General features: G+C 38.2%; 1 protein-coding gene across 1 annotated transcript in view; it reads right to left on the bottom strand.

The window, feature by feature from the left end:
* Nucleotides 1-20,152, bottom strand: part of lilli (AF4/FMR2 family member lilliputian) — a 203,226-nt gene that overhangs the window by 160,579 nt on the left and 22,495 nt on the right. The gene's annotated exons all lie outside the window — the stretch shown is intronic.

The following is a 20,152-nucleotide window of genomic DNA, read 5'->3' as shown; positions in this document are numbered from 1 at the left end:
GTTTGTTAATCCAGTGACGGTAAGTAAAGATTCTTCCTGCAGATGCTCGCTAACTACCGGAAAGCCAGTAACTGAATTAAGAACAGCACTGGGGGCGGTAAATACGGGGGGGGGGGGGGGGGGGTCGTGTCAGTTAAATAATTGAAATAATGTTCAACACATTTAAAAAGTTTTATCGGAAAAAAATTGCGGTCAAACGGTTTACATGATATCAAAAGTATCGGTGGTTTGGCACAAAAATAAAAAGTATACTGATTATCTACGTACAATTTATTGGCTTTTGGCTGACGGTTTTTTTTTTTTTTTTCTCTTCTCCTATTTGGCGACGCCGGGATAATATTTTTCGAACCTAGGCTGTAAAGTAGGACTTCACGGACCGAGTAAGCATTGTCCGTTCCTCGGACTCGCAATCCTCACGAAGCCGTAAAATCTTACGACCGAGGTGCGAACAATATTTTTTGATCGAGTATACGTAAAGTATACGCCTCTTTGATCGTGTTTTCCGGCCGTGAAGTACGATTTTACGGTCATAAAACACGACTGAAAAGGTGTACTTTACGGACGGCCCATAAAGAGGAAAAAATATTCTTAAATTTTTTTCGACCTTTTCGGCTCAAGAACACGTTGTATTTCTATTTATAACTATTTAACAAAAACTGAAAACGATAAAATCGTCCGTCAGCCGAAAAGTACTATTCCTTTGTATACGTGTACCAAATTTCAAGTCGATTCATCGATTATAACACATGTCTGCAACCAAAAATTTGTACAGTTTTTTTAATATTCTTTCTTACAGATTTTCACTCACCGAAACCGGGATAAATACTCGAAAATACTCGTGTTTGTAGTTTCATTTAGAGTTAAACTCTCGTTTAATTCCAAATCTGGTATCCTATTTTTGATTCTCAGAGTCCTATGGACAAGTGATACTCCCATGTAATATGCATTAGAGTGAGACTCAAGAATAAGTACAAACAGGGAAACAGAAAATGGAAAGCGGAAATACATTCGGAGGTGTATCAAAGAGAAGAAGAAAACGTTTCATGGGTGAAAAGAATGAACACGGAATGTTAAATACACTTCACGAAGAAATTGTTTGTTTACTTTTATAAGAAATATTGTTTAGTGCATTGTAATGAAATGGTGGTTTTTCATTATTGTTCTGTGCGTGTGTGTTTTTTTTTTTATGCAAACACCTTGTATTTTGCGAAAATACTGTACGTGATGGAGGGAAATGGAAGTCATTTTTAAATTCAGCACACTCGAAAACATAATATTTACAAAAAACATCCTATGCAGCCGAAATTAAATATTTTTTTGTAGACCTGTGTTGTGGCTCGAGATATCATATACACCATTTTTAAGAACGTAGTTCCAAGAAAAGCGCGTTTAAATTAAGGTGCATAAATGTGTTACGAAAGCAAAACAAATAAAGAAAATCAGAAAAAAAACATACAAACAAATAATAATGGAAAAATAAAAAAATAAAAATATAAAAACCAACAAAACCTCGTGTCAAATAAATTAATTCCCATGTATTTCGAAAAAGTAGAATTTAATTTTTCTCTACCGAGACAAACGTAACGAATTTATTTCAGATCAAAGAAGAATAATTTCCAATCGGTTAAAAAAACTTTCCAATTCAAGGCCAAACGAATAGTTTAACGTGTATAATAACTGAACGTCTTCGCCGAGCCTCATTCACAGGTAAATTTCTCCGCCCACATATTTCAATACATTATACCTATACGTCGAACCTACGCGACTTTGTACCGAGACGCGAGATCTGCGTCATCGATGTGCGAATGACGTTGTTCCAGGTGCGCTCCCGTGACGTAATTTTCGTTTCAATACACAACAGAACGGTTGTCGTGTTAAAATGACGTCATAGCTACGTCTGCCCGCGTATAGGCTGGTGGGGGTCATGCGTGCGGTAAATAAAAACGACCATGTATAGCGTGTGTGTATACACCGTAGATGTATCGATGGGCATGCTCTGCGCAGGCGTGACGCGGCGACGCGCGATTCCATCAGATGGAACAGCAGCGCCGCTGTACCGCGTCACTGTAATGACGTCACGGACTAACCGTTGGAGGAGTAGGAGACTGAGAATGAGAATGGAGAATGGCGAAAGGTGAGAGGAGAGGGAAGAGGGGGAGAAGCCGTTATCGCCGACGAGAACTTGTTGCTCAAGATCGTGACGCACTTCCGACAGTCATTTTATCCACCGTCCTTACCCACGGAGCTGGTTCGATTGATCGATGAATCCTGTGGGTGTGTTGTAAGGTGTTCGCCTACCTGAACTCACGCGCGATTCCCTGTATCTACGTGTGTATTTAGATTACACAGGCGCGCGAGCAGAAAGTTTCTTTTTCGATAGACGCTACCAGACCACCGTAATCGTGATATGTTTTTGGATATGCTGAATCTGAATCCCGTGTCAAAAATATTCCATCAACCTCAGATTTTGAGTACTCCTGCCCTAAACATGCATGATTTTTCGATTCGCAAGTTAAGAGTGGAATAAACCCATGAATAATTTAAAATCTGGAGGTGGTGGAGCAGTTCTGACACCGGATTTGGACTCGGCATGTTCAAAATCACGTTACGTGTATGGTGGTCTAGTCCGCCGGACAAGATACTTTTTTTGTAATCCTAATCTTAATATCCTGCAAACGCAGAAATGCCTTTTTCTGATTACACATTATCACAATTTACTGCGCGGGGTCAATGGCGCCGGTGATTCAATCGACAGGATATCTAGCATCAAATAACCGTGGTGACTGTAACAAAGTTTTACAGAATAAAAAATTTGGATTCGTTTTTTCCACGAGACGTGCTAACTACAACTTGGTCTAGAAAAAATTTCACTTCATGACGTGTATTTTGCTACATGTATCTAAAGAATGCAAATTTTGCTCTTCCTTTTGTAAATACCTACGTAAGAAATGAAATGATGTATTAACATATAAATTAAATTTTACTTTCTGCTGAGCAAAACTCATCAAGTTTTCAACAACTTTTGTGCCGCCACTGCTGTGTCAGGTGATCGCATAACCTTATATGGATATAATACCATTATACCCACGGAACTCTGGAAACGATTCACTTTCAAACTATGTACCTACTCCGGAATAATTAATCATGAAAATCTACAGATTGTTTTTCATCCGTTCAACATCCGTAAAAAAAACAAATCGTCAACTCGTCAGCGATCTCTTCTCTTACCGTAATCCCGACTGTCGTTTAATCACTATGCAGATTGGTTAACCTCGTTTGAAGAAATCCTCGAAATCTGTCGCCGAGCCGTCGTGGAGCCAGATACCTTCTACCATTATACGTACAGTAATCTGTATAATTTTTCGATCAAACGACGGCAGCGTCCAAGCGATTTCAAATTAGCCGACTTATTTTTTTTAGCCTTTTTATCTCATCGACACGTTCCCACTTATATACGGTATAGATATACGTGTATATACACGCAAAGTTTATGTATACACGAAGAAAAGATTTATCGACCTCATAATCAAATGTAGCAATAAGAATTTTTATTTTACTTTTTTTGTTTCGTTTTACTTTATTCAAAAAAAGAAGGAAAGAAAAATAGTGATCAGAACGTCATTCCGTATTATCGAGTCAAACCACATGATCCATGTAGTCGAGTCGAAACAGAATTTCTCACGCCGTATTTGATTACCATATATTGGAAAAAAAAAATCTCGATACGGTATTAAACACGCAAAAATACAGTATAAAACGTTGTAAAAATGGCGATTATCTTACTCGACATGATTAGCGTGAATTTTCGAGGGAAAGTTCCGCGAGCTTGTTGCAGGTAGACCTATACTTGTACCCGTAGAAACAAAGTTAGGCATAAGGCATGGAGTAAGGTCCGCATAAATAGAAAACACCTGCGCAACGGAAAGAGAAAAGCGCAAGACGGACGGTTACGTGCAGAGCCTATGCGTGAATTTCATCGGCCTCCATCGCATTTATAGCCGCCTTTATAGTCCCACGAACCAGTGCTAGGTATAATATTCCCGGACATTGGGCGATGTAGGGGGTATTAAATTGTTAACCCCAGAACCGTTACACGGGGACACATGATAATATCCCACCGAGTCGTTATCCGCCTCGTACGGTCTAAACTTTGGAGCGTAACCACATACCGCACATTTTTTCAAGACATTAAATGTCGGCCAATGTACGAAGAATATTACCAGCGGGTAAAATTTTTTTTTTACCGAAATAAAACGCGTGCAATAATCAATATTTTATTCCGTATGATTTTACTTCGCAATGCAGGGATAAAATATTTTACGAGAAAATCGTGTAGCCTAATTTTCTTTAGAATTTAACACAAAATCGGGATAACAATTTTTACGCCCAAAGTACCGAACAGTTATTGATATCTTGATTTGGTAATACAAAAATGTAAGGAATAAGGATTCGATGATTATTTACAGTTAAGAAGGTTGGTTAGCCAAAAATATAAACTTTTTATTAATTGTAGCACAAGATTGTTGCACGTTGAGTATTTATCAAGTCATTGTATTTGTTACTTGAGTAGATATGTTTTTCAAATGCGAAAATGGAAAATATTGGAATTAAAAATAAAAGCTTACGGTTTATATATCGCGATGCTTTATTTTGAAACGCTTTAAAAATGTTGAAAAAAACTCTACGACGATTGATTTTATATTCGAAAGACTATTGTCTACAAACTCACTGAAATAAATTTTCCCCTTTTTTCAATAGTTTATTCAACATTGCCATTTGTTGGTCACGATCAGCATCGGCGCAATTACGTAAAATTAAACGCGAATCGATACTACTAAACTGATTAAAAAACAATGCTTCAGTGGAATTGTAGAAAATCGTTTTCCGAATAAAATACGCCGTCGTGAAGTGAAGACGAACCCATCTACTAAATTTTTACCAACTCAGAAGCGATTTGAAACAAATAAACGATATCCAAGCTTCTGTTTGTAATTCCAGTTATTATTTATTTACGCATTTTCAAATCATTTTCGTAAATACGCAATGTCGCACAGCCATATCGTAGGAAAAGTGATGACTACAAATTTTTGGCGAAGTAACCTCCTTCGATAATCAATTAATTATCATCACCGGATAGTCTTATTAATCGTTACTGTACATACGATTAATTAATCTGCCTTATTGTTAGAAGCGAGCATCGTCGACCAGATTCTTTCCAACGTCTGCGGGCACCTGCACCTGACTCATGTATGACTACAGAAAACAAGCCGATCGTTGAATTTCACTCATGCAACTGCCTGAAAGTGATTCTCGGCAAGGTCGCTGTGTAGAACTCGACGAAAGCTTACAGCTACAGCCGTTTTATAACGTTGATCACGGTCGTTTCGTATATATATATTACTTATAGACTATCTAAAACAGATTTTTATGGGAAATTTTACGCTTTGTAAAAAAGTACCGAGATAGAATTTTTCTAACTCTAACCGATTAAGAGATATTTGCACATGACTCAATGTTTATAGGCGAATATCTCGTAATCGGTTAGAGTTAGGAAAATTTTATCTCAGTAATTTCTGACGGAGCATAAAATTTCCAACAAGAATCCGTATTTAGATAGTTTATAAGTCAAGCCGTTTGCAAGGGAAAAAAATTCAAATACTTTTCGACTATCTTTACGTGTTATTTAAATGGAAAATGGAAAAAACAAAGTAGGCACCTCTAAATATCAATATTAAGAGCTCGTATTTGGACGAGATATACCGTGTGAAATGCTCTACCGAAATTTTCATGCGAGTTTGTGAAATAAAAAAAATGTACGTACACAGCCTCGGATATTGCGCAGGTACGTATAATACGCTCGTCGACATCTCCGTTTATACGATGTGCAAACCGTGTAGTACCTCTATTTCCGTAAATTTTTATTTCTTCATTTACCGAACGAGTGACCCGTGTTATAAAATACACGTCGCCGTTTGAACTTTTTCTATACACCAACCTCTGATGTGTATACCACGGATGTTCCAAAATTGCCGCAGGGTTGGCAAAGGTTTTTTTTTCTTCCTTTCTCAAACCCACCAAAGGCTCTTTGAATCGGTTGGTTGGGTACTTTCGAATCTATCTGTAGGTAGTAGGTATACATCGACTTCTTTGCATTTATAATATACGTAATATTCAATCGTAATATTTTTGCCTTTATGATACAAAATAATAATATTTAAATGCGGCTTTTCGCAATAAGAAAAAAATTAATGGGACTTGTTCTGCGATAATCAAAAACCTTTATGACCAAATCCGTAATTATACTGTATCTGAAATAAAATGTTGAATGATAATTACCTGCAGGTGAATATAAATTATATAGGTATACTTTACGTCGATTATCACACGATTTTACCCAAAAATTTCAGGAATGGCAAACAAAGTTTATGCGTAAAAATTGTCTGCTATTTCATCATTCCTTTGCTGCGCGGTATAAATATAATTGATGCTAATTTTAGAGATTACCAAAACGTCCATGCAATATACGTATCCTGAATGGGGTTAAAATTGATATCGTTATTGTAACAATGCAGGTTAGGAGAATCCGTTATTTGGTAGTTCACTGATAATCTGAAATTCCGTACATGCTAGTACTTTGAAGACCTATTATACTCCTCCAAAGTCAATCTAAAATTGCAAAATATTCATTTTATCCTAATTTTTCATGTTACATTAACGTTAGTAACTTGAACTTGACTATCCTCACGCTCTGTTAAAGCCTAAGAATGATGATCCGTTCAAAGATCTCAACGATGGATTGATCATCCCAAACAACTTTGTTCCAAAAAAAAAAAAAACGAAATCAAAGGATAAAATTCGACAAAATTTTACAAAAGTACATAAAATATTAACGACAAGGTTGAAAAGGAAAATGAACCCCCCCCCCCCAATCGACCAATCGTTCGAACAAGGTATGCGCAGAATTGAATTTTTCTCCATGATTCGAGAACGGTTTATTTTGTAACGCGGTGTACGCGTATGGCGATCCGGAATGCCATATGCCGAAGGAAGAAGCGAGGGAGCGGCGGAACGAGGGGGGGCAAAGAGATCGGTGGACGCGCGTAGAACGGCGCGTGGAAAAGCTCCTTCCGGTCGGGTGACTGGCGCTGAACGCGTTTCCTCTTGAGGAAAGGGTGTCGGACACGCGGGAGGAGCGGAGAGGAGGAGGGCACGGCGACAGGGAATCCTAATCTCGTTGGCCCGGGAAATCAATAGAAGAGCCCCGAGTTTCGCCACACCGTATAACCTGCATGTATCCTATATACACAACCCACGCGTGTAACCCAAGCCGCCGGCTCGAAGGACTGAAAAAGTGGCGGGTGCCCTTCCTGCTTATCTCGCAGGCAAAATGCCCGCCCTCGTATATACATATTATATACAGGCGAATTAAGCTTGCCGTTAATTGAGCAAGCGCCTGTCGTCGGTCCGTTCTCGGATTCCTTCGATCAAACAATTAGTGAAATTCGTTTCGTCGATTACCCGTTTCGCACGCGGTATCTTTTCTGGACACCGATAAGCCAGTTCCTTTGAAAACTTTTTACATCTCGGAAACGGTTGAGAGTCAAGGGCTAGGTACTCATATGCTGCCTGGTTGAGCATTTGAGGTAAATTTAGCTGTTAAAAATGATTGCGAATTTGCTGTATATTTAGGGTACAAAAAAGTTGGAAAATTACGAAATTAGCGTGGACGCTTACAAAGTTGATGTAGCGACGTGAATTGCTATGAATTTGCCTTAGAATTGTGATCAAATTGTTTGATTTTACTAAAAATTATAAGAAAAACAGAAAAAAAAGTCATTTCAATTTAGTAATTTTAGTAAACTGTGTAGTAAATTTATTGTATTTGTAAATTGAATAAACAATGAACGTATGGTGAATTCACTGCTCCATATCCGAATAAAACTTTCGATACAGTGTAGGAAGTTCCATACAGAAATTTTTGACAATGTTGAAATGAAAACTGGAGCTGAATTTGTGGCGAATAACGTCAAAATGTTCACCCGCGAACCATGTGGAAGCGGATAACGAAAAACCGAATCTAACAAGACGGATTCAGGATGAATCCGATGTACAATTCCGATGCAAATGAGCTAGTACGGAAAATTTGAGAAGATTAACGGAGTTTTAGAATCTAGAACTGAACTATATTCTGAGTTTCAACGTGGGTAGAAAAATCGGGAATCGTAAATTTTGTTCGCAATACATAATTCAGTGATAATTCATCCGCGATGAGGACGTTACGTATTACCGAGCAAGCATCTTTTGTCAATGCAAAATTCGTGTAGTTTGTGCAATTCAAGTGGATAGATTATGCCTAGGTCATTTTATTCGTGCAAATAAATTCTGCACAGACCAACTGACATGGATTCCTGATATATTTTTAAACAATTTATTGGTTTGTAATACATGTGCGAATTGTATATTCTTTGAGGTCAATTGAGACGATGTGTATAAATTCAAGTTCAGCCGATTTGTAGATAAATCCACTTGCAAACAAAATGAGCTACGAGTTACCGAAATTCAATGTATGGTACAGTTTGGTCATTAAAAAATGGCAAAATAGCACGATGTCTCAAAAATTGTTGAAAAAAACTCAGAGCTTTTTTCTTATGGAATTCAATTGCTTTTTCATTATACATTGATGGTATATTTTTTTCGCCTAATCAAACCTCATTGACACATCCCAGTTGCATATTTACAGTGTTCATTTCTATATTTATTTATTACTCTTTCTAGGATTCATTTCGTAATTTTTTTTCGTTTCAACATTGTTTTTACAGGACTGTACGCCTGATGCATCCTTAATTGGCACAGGTTTGGTGCAGCGGAGGTCACCGCTCAGGGGCGCGCTATTCAAATTGATTCTAAATCGATGGCTGATACCTACAAGCCGTGTATTACTTTGTTATCTATACTGAATTGAATTATTTTTTTTTTTTCTCATACAACAACGGCGAACTATATAGTCGGAAATGCAAATCTGCGTCTAAACATGAACTGCACCCACTGAAATTTACATGATGGAAAATTCCAGCCGGGTAACTAATGTCAAAAAACAATAGCTGCAGATACGTTTGATGAATATTTAGATACGTTACATAACGACAATGTTGCGCAATCAAATCTGTTACCGAGATATCAAGAATGAGTTTGTTTCAATCCGGACATTAAACCTCAACAAATTAATGATCATTTTCCGAATTACGTCTCAACTTCAGCTGATCCCGAATTATCGTTAACAGAGAAAATTTTCATCCAGTTTAATAATTGAAACAGTCAAATCATTCCCACGTTTAAATTAAGCGAGAGATCATTTCTTAATACCGGTTCTTTTCTATCTACATTATTCCTCTCTCGCTGTATAATAAGAGTGATTTTATTTTATTTTTTTATCCAAAACCGTCACTTGTCAAAGACGCGATAATCAAACTATAATTCTACTTTGTACGAAAATGTTACGAGTAAAAGATAAAACCAATCGTCCAGTGAAAACAAACCGTCAAACGGTTATCCAGGCACCGAGGCACACGTACATATGCATTATACGTACGCATCGTCGATAGTTGATGCTCTGCCACATTTAACGACCATGTGTCGACTTCCCGATCGTATCATAGTCGTAAATTAATGTCATATTAGCGATATGTGGAAACGTGGAAACAAAACATTTCCGATGTACGCGGAACGCGCTTTCGACTACTAAGGAGGGAATTCTCGTGTTCATACTTACAAAGCAGAAGCGAATTGTCCGTGTACATACATACGTATCTAAATGGGTACACAAAAACACGGACTCGTGCATGTGTGGGTAGGAATGGATGCGTCTCTACGTCTACCTACACATCTCTCAGTCAGATACGACGTCTTGAGGAACGGCCTCCGTTATTCCTTGATTCAACACGTGGCTCGTCACGGTTAAGATTCACGATCAACAGCGTTTCGTTTGATGGTATCTTCAGCTGGGCATTTCACGTCCTAGATCAAATAATTACCGACAGTTACAGCAGCATAATGCTATGTTGATACCCACAGCTACAGCTTGCGCTGATGTAGGCACGTGGTCAAGGGACTTGTTCTTGCACACTTCTCATTTTATGAAGAATAAAGGAGGGCAAGAGTCGACGAAGAGGTTTAACGATAGATCAAATTTGAAGTTTGTTTATAATATTGACGGAAATGCGGAACTTACGTCTCTCAGAGTTAACTAATTCGACGGATTCGTTGCGAAATTTCAACAACCATTTGTCGATCTTCAAAAACTGAAGCGAAATAAAATGAATGAATTTTATCGATACGTGCAGATTTCGTTTTCTACCGACCTGGCACTGAAAATATCATAAATTACTCAATGTCAAATATGTGAGTGATGCAATCCAAACTTCGTAGTGATTTTTAGGACTCAAGTTACAGCTTCGAATTCTCTCTGATCTAACGATTTCCATTCTACGAATCGAGTAACTGAAACTTGTTAGTAGTCTTTAACACATCGCTCTCAAGATAAGTTGACACTTTGAGTGGGTAAAAATTATCGAGCATCTTTGATAAATTCAGGGTCCAAACGACGTTTCAGAGACTTGACGTAAATGTGTATTACGTATTGAAATTTGTACAATCAATTATCGTCGGAACGATTAGTGAGGATACCGAACAAGCCGCGAGAGTATTTTAAATCTGCACAAAGCATCGAGTCTGATTTCTGTGCTGCACGGTAGCTAGATCAGCGACTCCCGCCATCTACCCGCAAGTCAATCCCTTCTTCTTCAACGTGATTTCAACAAGCGTACCGAGCGTACTTACCGACCGAGCATGAAGGTACGAGTGCGTCGCGCCTCGCTCAAGCGGTTATTCACCAATGAAAACGAATGAAGGAGGAGGCGAATTTTGAACGATTAATTGGTCGACCATTGGACGAGGATAAAAAAACGAACGGTTAGAACGTCGCCGCGAGCATCCGGAAGCGAATGATTTGCGTAACTGAATTAAAACACCCGCAACGAGGATCTCAATACTTACACGATGTTAAAGACAAATGGACGAAGGAGTAAATAAGTGGCCAAGTCGGGAAACGCGTAGGCAACTTACAGTCGTCCGTGTCTCATTTACATGCATTTCATACACCCAAATACCCTTATACCGTGGATTATGTACCCGCGTCAAAGTTGGCATGGAATGTCGCAACTAGGAGGCAGGAAACGTTGGACCCGAGAGGGACCCTCTCTGACCGTCGTAAGTAGGGCAAGGGCACGGTGCGGAAAGTGCGGATATTTCCCCGTGAGCAAGAATAGTCCGTAGAAAAAACCCCCCGCTTTTGTGAATCACTATCCGTTGAACGCATCAGCGCCAATGATGTTGTAGGAAACGTAATATCGCGACCTAGTCGTTTCACCATTAAACTTTCGCTCTGTTTTGAACGGTGTCAGTACCGTTGAGGTGATGCGATGAAAGGGTCACGTTTAATTACAATACGCGTGAATTGGGTATGGGTACGCTACGGCAATAAATACGGTAGGCGGGTCCATTAAAACATCATTACCATTAGCCTTGCTACTGCTGTCTGCATTCTGTTGACCGTCGGACGTTCCATTATGAATATCTTACGTAAATTGAGCCGGCAAAGGAGAGTAGGAAGGAGACGACGCGGATAAAAAACAGGAAAGACAATAATTGACGAGAGGAATCAAACATACGATTGTCGGATTTTTTGATTTTTCACTGTTAATTTCCTGCTAACGATAAATAGACAGTGTATAGATACAGATAGAGTAAATAGACATCGCCGTTAATTCTCTTATCGACGAACGTTTCTATTTATTTGGCCTCGTAGTGCAACGGCGTGTGTTCTTGAACGATGGTTTGATTTACTTCGTAAAAATTTGTATTCGTGAAACATTTTGACGAGAGATTAGTTTTCGTTTCAGACTTTATCTTTCAACGCTGTATATTAGGCGTATAATTAAGTTGAATTGGAACAAGGTCCAGGCGATTCGGCACCTTGCGAGGAAAGCGACTGTTTCCTCTCCTTGTGATATCGAGTGTGCCAGGAGAATGTAGACAATATTAAGTACAACAACAAACCAACCGCTTTTCTCTGCCGGTCCAGATCGACGTTTCTTTCAAACAATAGGCACGATTATCCGATAATGAAATCCCGCAAACTTACATACACACATTCATCGACAACTATCAAGGGCAAAACCCGTGCGCGACAGCGAGATAAAAAGAAACATTGAATTCAATAATAAGGAATCTTTTCAAACTTTCAAATACCATTGAATACTTGAAATCGTGTTTGAAAGTATCGATAGTCATAGATTGGAGTCGTTGATACATTTTATGACTGTAAGTATGTATTACACAAATTAATACATGCACGCACGGCAAAACAAAATGACTGTGAAAGTTCGCGCGCGTCACCTGCAAAGATCAAATACGATATACTATAACAAAAACACAAAAGCAACAGTCTTACTGCAGGAAAAATTTATCTATAAACCGAGTTATCGCATCTTCGATTGAAATCTAATAATATAGATTGACCACCTGCTTCTTCCATCGATACGCTAATAGATCAATTATCTGTATGCAGGATGTTATTTGACATATCGAACGAAACGAAAGAGAACACTTCGCAGAGATAAGCGGTTCTAACGAAATACTCCAAAATTGCTTCGGCCATTTCAATTATACAATGGAACGAACGCGATTCTCCTTCAAATGTTCGTCTGCAGGCAACAGTCGTCACGAAGTTATACGAGCAGTTGTGACTATCATATCAGGTTACATGCCTGTACAATAATTATGTTGCAATTGCAATAGTGGAAGAGCAATACAGCTGACGCGGAACCATCGTTTATTATGCCATAACACCGGGTCTTAAAGTTTTATGGTACTTAGGTATGTGTATCGTGATAAACGCATGAAATTATACCGTGGTTAGCTGCGCACGCGCAGAATAGTTCTATCCAATTGGGTGATCAGTTCAATTCGCGCCAAGTATTTCGTGTTGCACGTTCGTCAGGCTTGCCAATCCAAACTGTCTAAACTTGAAATAGATTTTTTTAGGTTAGGTTGAGTCAAGATAAGTTCACCCTGTATCAATGACACGCTGGAAGAAGGGTTTATTTCAGATATTTACCAAGCCTGTTAGAACAAATAAATCTTCAACGGAGTCCTTCTAACCGTTACAAACATTCTACGCGCTCCAAGTATTGGAGAAAAAAAATGTCCAAATTTTTTCATAAACGGTCTTAATTATATTATACAACTTTTATTCCGCCTTTTAACCAACTCGAAACGTTAATTACGCATCACTGCCTCAGCATTCCGATGTCACCACAACATTTGGGTATAAGTAAACGAAGAAAAAGTTAACGAGTCTTTGTGGTTCGTTGAATTAAAAATTTTTAGACAAAATTTGAGATTCTTTCGCAGCGGGTGAACATCGATTCTCAAAAAACTTGATCGATACACACCGCTCTGCATGATCATCGACGAACTATCGAAACTTTGGATGCTCCTATGCGTAGTCCTATAATAGTCCAATGTCTTTGAAGCACTTCAACTCAGCATGTAAATAATAATTCCTCGCATGTAATTGGTACGTTGTTATTGTTAGCTTTACTGAGTTGTTTTCAACTATCCGATATCGTCATAAATTTACTTGCCGTTTCATCATACGTGTATACCGTCTTGGACGTACGTATGCAGGGTGCGTACATCACAACGATGTCTGTTGTCCTGGTGATGTTTTACTGATGTCAGCAATACGTCAGCATGGTCGATAAAACGAACGTTCTCTTTACCCCGCGTTGCACGGGCGTAAATGACTACATCACTTTTAATCTTTGTTAATATACGCATAATGCCATCTAAAGAAATTCCAGGTCATTTATATTCATTCAGTCAATTCATCGAGTTCCCTTTAGTGATTATTACAGGGTAATTTTAATCACGGTGCACCCTGAAGTGCCGATGCTATATTCGGGTATAACGACGATATTGCATTGGATGTGCGTCGGGGTTTGCGAAGGATTGATTTATCGGACGAAATCAATTACAGACTGGGATAAATTTTTCTCGCTATTTTTTCGTATGAAACCAATATTGAAACCATTCAAATATGAGGGACATAAAAAAATGCGTCAATCCAGAAGAGAAAAAAAAAATCATAATTTCGTACACACAATTATGTTCTCGGCAGTTCAAGCGTTGAATGTGACAAGATTGAAACGTTCCAGCTGTTACACTTACGGAGCGGAAGTGCTGCTCGCTATTTGAACTCTGATTATCGTCAAGGTTTCACCAATAAATTTGCATCGCCAACAATATTCAACAAGTTCCTTGTGATTCTATACCCATATAACAATTTGCTCCGCGTCTGTCTATACCACGGCGGAAATGTACTTTTAAAATTTGCGATAGGCGAAAGAAACGATCGAACGAATGAAACGGTGCATTCTGTGGATGCTAGACCGGAGATGCCGGATTATTTTAACAATCGCTCGTTTTTGCCATTCTGTAACATCGATCGAATCTGACGGCTGTTGTTTGATCTGGGAAAGTGAGAGCGTTTCGGCGCCGTTATCAACGGTTCAACGATTATCTCTTACCGCTGTCGCTGTACGACCTCGTTTTCTTGTTATTCGCATTGAAGACATAATATCAATCTTGCACAAAGGTATCTTCGATCGTTACCCGAAAATTCATTAGCGTTAAGCGTGATTAAATATTAACGAGAACAATATTAAAAGATCGGTCAACTTTTTCTCGTATAACGTGTCGCAAATACATGTACATATACCCGGGTATGAAATATTAATTTCTAATCACTAGCAATCGAGAAGATCGACAAGCTGCAGCGATAAGTGAGCCTGCGTCCTTCGCGATTTTAAATTGCAAATGTAAACATTTATATGCTCTTCCCAAGCTTATTATACCTACATACACATACTGGACGAGGCAATATTGTAATGAAATGATTACAACGTCTCTATCGCAATTTGGGTGCATAAATAATACAAGATATGAGTAATCAAATAATTATCACAAGTCTGATGATATTTTGCAACTTGTTAACAATTTTAAACGAGCGATGATAAAAATTCGTCAAATTCACGTACCTACATTAATTCCAGTTCAATGCTACGCTATATTCGTTGCGAATTTATCACAGAGTTCTGTATTACATGTAAATATACAAACAGACCCACCACCTAGACGGCGAATTTTTTTTCTACACAATTTATTCGTATTTATAAATTCCAACTGGTTAATAATTCTCGATGCAAAGGAACCGAGGAAGGGGGGCGGAACGATAACGCAATTGAACTTGAAATTTCGACTCCATTGAACTGTGGGCAAGACGTCTTACGAGCGTAAATTATGGGGAGAATGAGAGAGAAATGGAATGAACAAGATAGAAGAAACGCGAACTACTTACAGCTGTTATAAATAGTAATGCTAAACTTCACACTTTTCGCATTTCACATATTTGGTCGTTAGAATACTATAACCGTTTTTGTGAAATTCATCTAAGATTTCTTGTTCATGATATCAAATGTTCGAAAGGTGAATATTTTAAGATTCATGAAAACCCCATTGCGTATCAGAAAAATTATTAATAAGACGTTGAAAATAGTCCAATTGATTACGTAATCGAATTGAAATTTTATGAAGATAACATCATTGCAGCACACGAATATATCGGTAGACCCACAAAAATTTCAACCGATCAAAGTGTAAGATATTCTTACGAAGTTTCAAAAATATCACAATATCAGTGTACTACCATCTATTATAAATACTGAAAACACATCGTTCGTCTAATGTCTTTCTAATCACATATTGTATATGACTCGATATCGGCGAGGAAGAATTTTTTAAATAAATATCACATTCGTTGCTAAATCATTAGTTCGTCACCCTAACCTACATTTCCGAAATTTTTTATAAATTATCGAGGTCAAGATATCAAGAACCCATCAAAAACATGTTTCATTTATAACCCGTATAAATGAATTCGATCGCTAAAAAATATTCTACAAATAGTGTTTTCTTTGCAACAATTGACAATCGAGTTTCCTTACAAGCTGAAGTTCCGGGTGAAAATGCGAAGGAGCAAAAAGAAACCTCGTTACGTTTGTTAAGAAAACCGGGCATTGGTACCAAAGATTACGGCCCGGTGACGTCAGCGTTATCTTGAATATGTAAAAGGACCTGCGGTAGATAACCGCATGGCGTATAGTACAGGAAATTAATTATCCGATATAATTTACCGACCGTTTTCACTCGGCCCGAGGCAGGTTCATTGACATAAGGCCTTCGGCCTGTTGTGCCTCCGTCACATAGTCCTCAGTTGTAAGCCCCTAACGATGTTACAGGTATTAAACTGCAATTCGAGGCAAATTCCACTAAATCCTGGTTATTTTGATCGCAAAGAAATTATTAAAAAATCATCTGAACTTCATTTTTCCACCAGTTACCGCGCAAATTTAAAATTCCACATTATTTCCCACGGAGTACTTTCACATTCTCGCCTGTATTTTTAGATGTTGCCGCTTGTTGAAATTCGGTTTCTGTGATATCTGAACTTGAAAAATAAGAGTTATCATTTGTCGCATAGTATTTGATAATTCGTGAAACCCGGTGCCTGCGGCGCGACACAAGACGGATTATTCGAAATTATAACACGTAGATCGATAATCAATTGAGTGAATAAAACATCCGGGCACTTGCCTACAATGAAAGTGAGGTGACGATAACGACGTTGGAATACCTTACGTTAAAAAAATAACAAGGAAAAACGAAATCCGAGTAACTGGCGGTGAGAATTTCCGATATTCAACTTATGACGATGCACATATTATTATACCTGTCCTTGACTTTTTCAACGAACGAAGTTGACCGTAGAGCAATTACTCTAACGAGGTTTGACAAGGGGAACAACCGGGTCTTGGCGCTCCATCCGGCCAACGCAGGCGACAAATCTCCTAAACTCTCCTAACGATTACGACCTGTTTCGGTAGGCCCCGATTGCAATTCAGATAATCAGATACATGCCGTCTTCCTCGAATACTGCCGCAGGTTCCACGCTTCGTTTTTAAACGTTTCACATTCGGGCCGGACGCATTCGTTGCGTATACACTGTTATACTACACGGCCATGGGTAGATATACATACCAAACTTTCATTTCACTATCCGACGTCAAAGTTTTCCCAACACGCGTCAGGCCTGAGAAGGAATTGGAATCACTGCGAGGTACGCACGACGATTAATCATTCTCGTCGCAATAACCGACAAGGCTGACACAAGGCGCACGAATTTCACGCTCTTCTGATAAGAGAGAATCGTTCACTTATTATTATACCCCAACTCTTCGTTATGTTGTCAACTTATAAAATTACTCCTCGGGGTCAGTCCAATCAGGGTTATCAGGGAATTCGGGAATCCAGGATCTCATGAGATAGCTACTTCAGAGTTGGTAGGGTCAATGATTTTCGGTAACTGCGTGCTTGGCTTCTGATCGCTTTGAAACCGAGACTTCGTCGCTACAATTTAACGCTCATCGTTATACAATATTACATACATGCATACTCTGAGCCGTAAGATATTTATTGTTATCAACAACTATCGACATCCGTTACAGTGGGTAGGTATATTATATAATACAATAAACATTTCCGACAGTGTGCGATTCTTTCGTTTTCAAGTAATTGACGCATATGTACCGACAGGTGCGGATCCGAGACGGCCGTATTAAGTAATAATACTGTAAAAAGTGACTGTATTTCAAAATTTCATACCTTCCGTTTTTAAACTTTAAATCAAAGTTTTCCTTTATCAAAATTAATTCTGAGTAATTTTTCAATAATTAACACGTGCAAAAATCACTATATCAAGTAGAAATTATCTTTGCCATCGATATTCAAATGACATTTATACGACACAAATGTATTTATTTATTTCTTAAATTCAAAAGCAATGTGGACAAATTTATTTTAATAATTAGGAATTGAAACAAAAATTCCGAAATCACAAGATAGAAATTTTGAAGCAAGGCTTGTGTGTTGGAGAAGCAACAGGTAAAGTGGAAATGTTCGTTTTTTCTAAAAATCACGATGTAATTACACGCTTCGTGTACCAACTCGCCACAGTCTTCCGTAATTTCGTGATCCCTCAACAACTTTTGCATTTACAAGATTTTTATTGATTTCATGAATGTATTTCAAAGTAATGTAAATTGAACAATGAACAATTATGTAAAATCAATTTTGAACGCTTATTTACATAGTGCAGTATATTGCGAGCAATGTTTTTGATACTCAATTAATTATTTATTTAAATGATAAGATCGATTGAGATAATAATTAAAATATTCGTTTCAACATGTTTTGAGATAGTTTTAAAAAGTCCATAGGAGGAAAGCAGAGAAAAAACGCTTCTTGCGAATACCCGATTGATATTTTACAGATAAGTAAGTACTATTAAGATACTAAGATCCTGAAAGTATCAGACCTCCATCTCCATTGGATATGGAGAAAAAAAATTATATATATAATGAAAAATATTTTTTTTTCAGGACTGACCGGACCGATGTATTTCAAAAGTAATTATGCTATCGAGAAAGTCAAGAGTTTTTACAGACACAACGGACAGCTCATTAAATTCGTGATAAGAAAACATTATTTTCTCTCAAATTTCTATTCCTCACTGTGATACTTTTCAAGCATAAAGATAAATAAACTTCGTCAATCCTAAGAACAAAATTATTTCATTCTCTTATAATTTTTTTTCCCCCAAAAATCAACAGGTTGAGGTTTGATCATTTTAGGGTCGTAGTATGTGAATAGTACACATATGGAAATAAATTCTGCAACAGTTAATTTTTTCTCTCTAGCTAGTTACGTTGGTATTGAATTGCAATTCGAAAATTTCAGCTGGTAGCGCGCAGCCGGAAACATGTTAGGAAAAATTAGCTGTCGCAGCCTCAATTTCCTAACTCGTACCTACTTTATCCATAAAATATCCTTCGAATATTCGTGATAGAAATTTTTATCTTGTTTATCTCCCCACGATCGTTGTTTTATTGGTGTGAAATATTTTTAAGCAATGTTAAATGAGTAAGAAAAATATTTCTCGGAATATCGGTTCGTCAAAGTGACCCCGAAGAAAAATAATTATACACATACGAGCCTTTGGAGGTGGCGATCCCCCCGGGATCGGTTCCTGGTTCCATTCAACAACAATCGTTTCAGGAATAGTAACTTGAAACGATGTAATAATGAATCCTGGGATCGTCGAGACGTGTATTCCGCAGTGCGGATTGTACATGCAACGGGTGGAAAAAAACAACGTGTTACGAATGCTCGCGTGTTCGGTATCTCGAAATTGACACCCGCGTAGCTATGCCGAAATCCCCCGACCCCCCTCGTCCCTGCCGGTGTCGCGAAGCGAGATAACGTGCGTTATAGTCGTTAGGTATATTACAATCGTCGACATGCCGAGAAACGATAATTCGCGACAAGTATTTGACGGCTACGCACACATACTTCGTGACGAGTACGTAAATTAGTCCGTACGGAAGTAGATATCCACGTACGTGAATAACCAGAAATAAAAAATAAATCGATAAAGTCGTGCGATTTAACAGAGTTTGGTTCTATATGTAGGTAAATTTCTTTGCCGCGAAATTGTTAATTGTATTGCGGAAAAGAAATATCTTCCGTCACTTTGATGTGACAATTTCTTTTTTTCTTTCCTTTTCTCATCATTGATATCGTCGTCTCTCCACGCGCAGGCTTACATGGCTGGTATACAGCGTCGCAATTTCGCGGCTAAAATAATTTTACGACATTATGTTACACAATATCCGTTCAAAGACGAATAACGAATGCAAAGATAATACTGTCGTGTGTCATTCAGCACAGCTCGGCTTGTCTCGGAACATGGAAGAAGACAATTCGTGCGATATCCTGTGTCTATAATACCACCAGGTGTCATCAATTTATTGAGTAATGATATGATTGGGTGCATTCGACGAGGTTAGTCTCGAAATACTCCAGAGACAGCTGTGCACTGGGTACAATACGCATACGTTTAACGCAATTATCATCA

This window comes from Neodiprion pinetum, chromosome 6 (genome assembly GCF_021155775.2).
Source record: "Neodiprion pinetum isolate iyNeoPine1 chromosome 6, iyNeoPine1.2, whole genome shotgun sequence".
NCBI lineage: Eukaryota > Metazoa > Arthropoda > Insecta > Hymenoptera > Diprionidae > Neodiprion > Neodiprion pinetum.
This window is presented reverse-complemented; position numbering and strand designations above follow the sequence as displayed.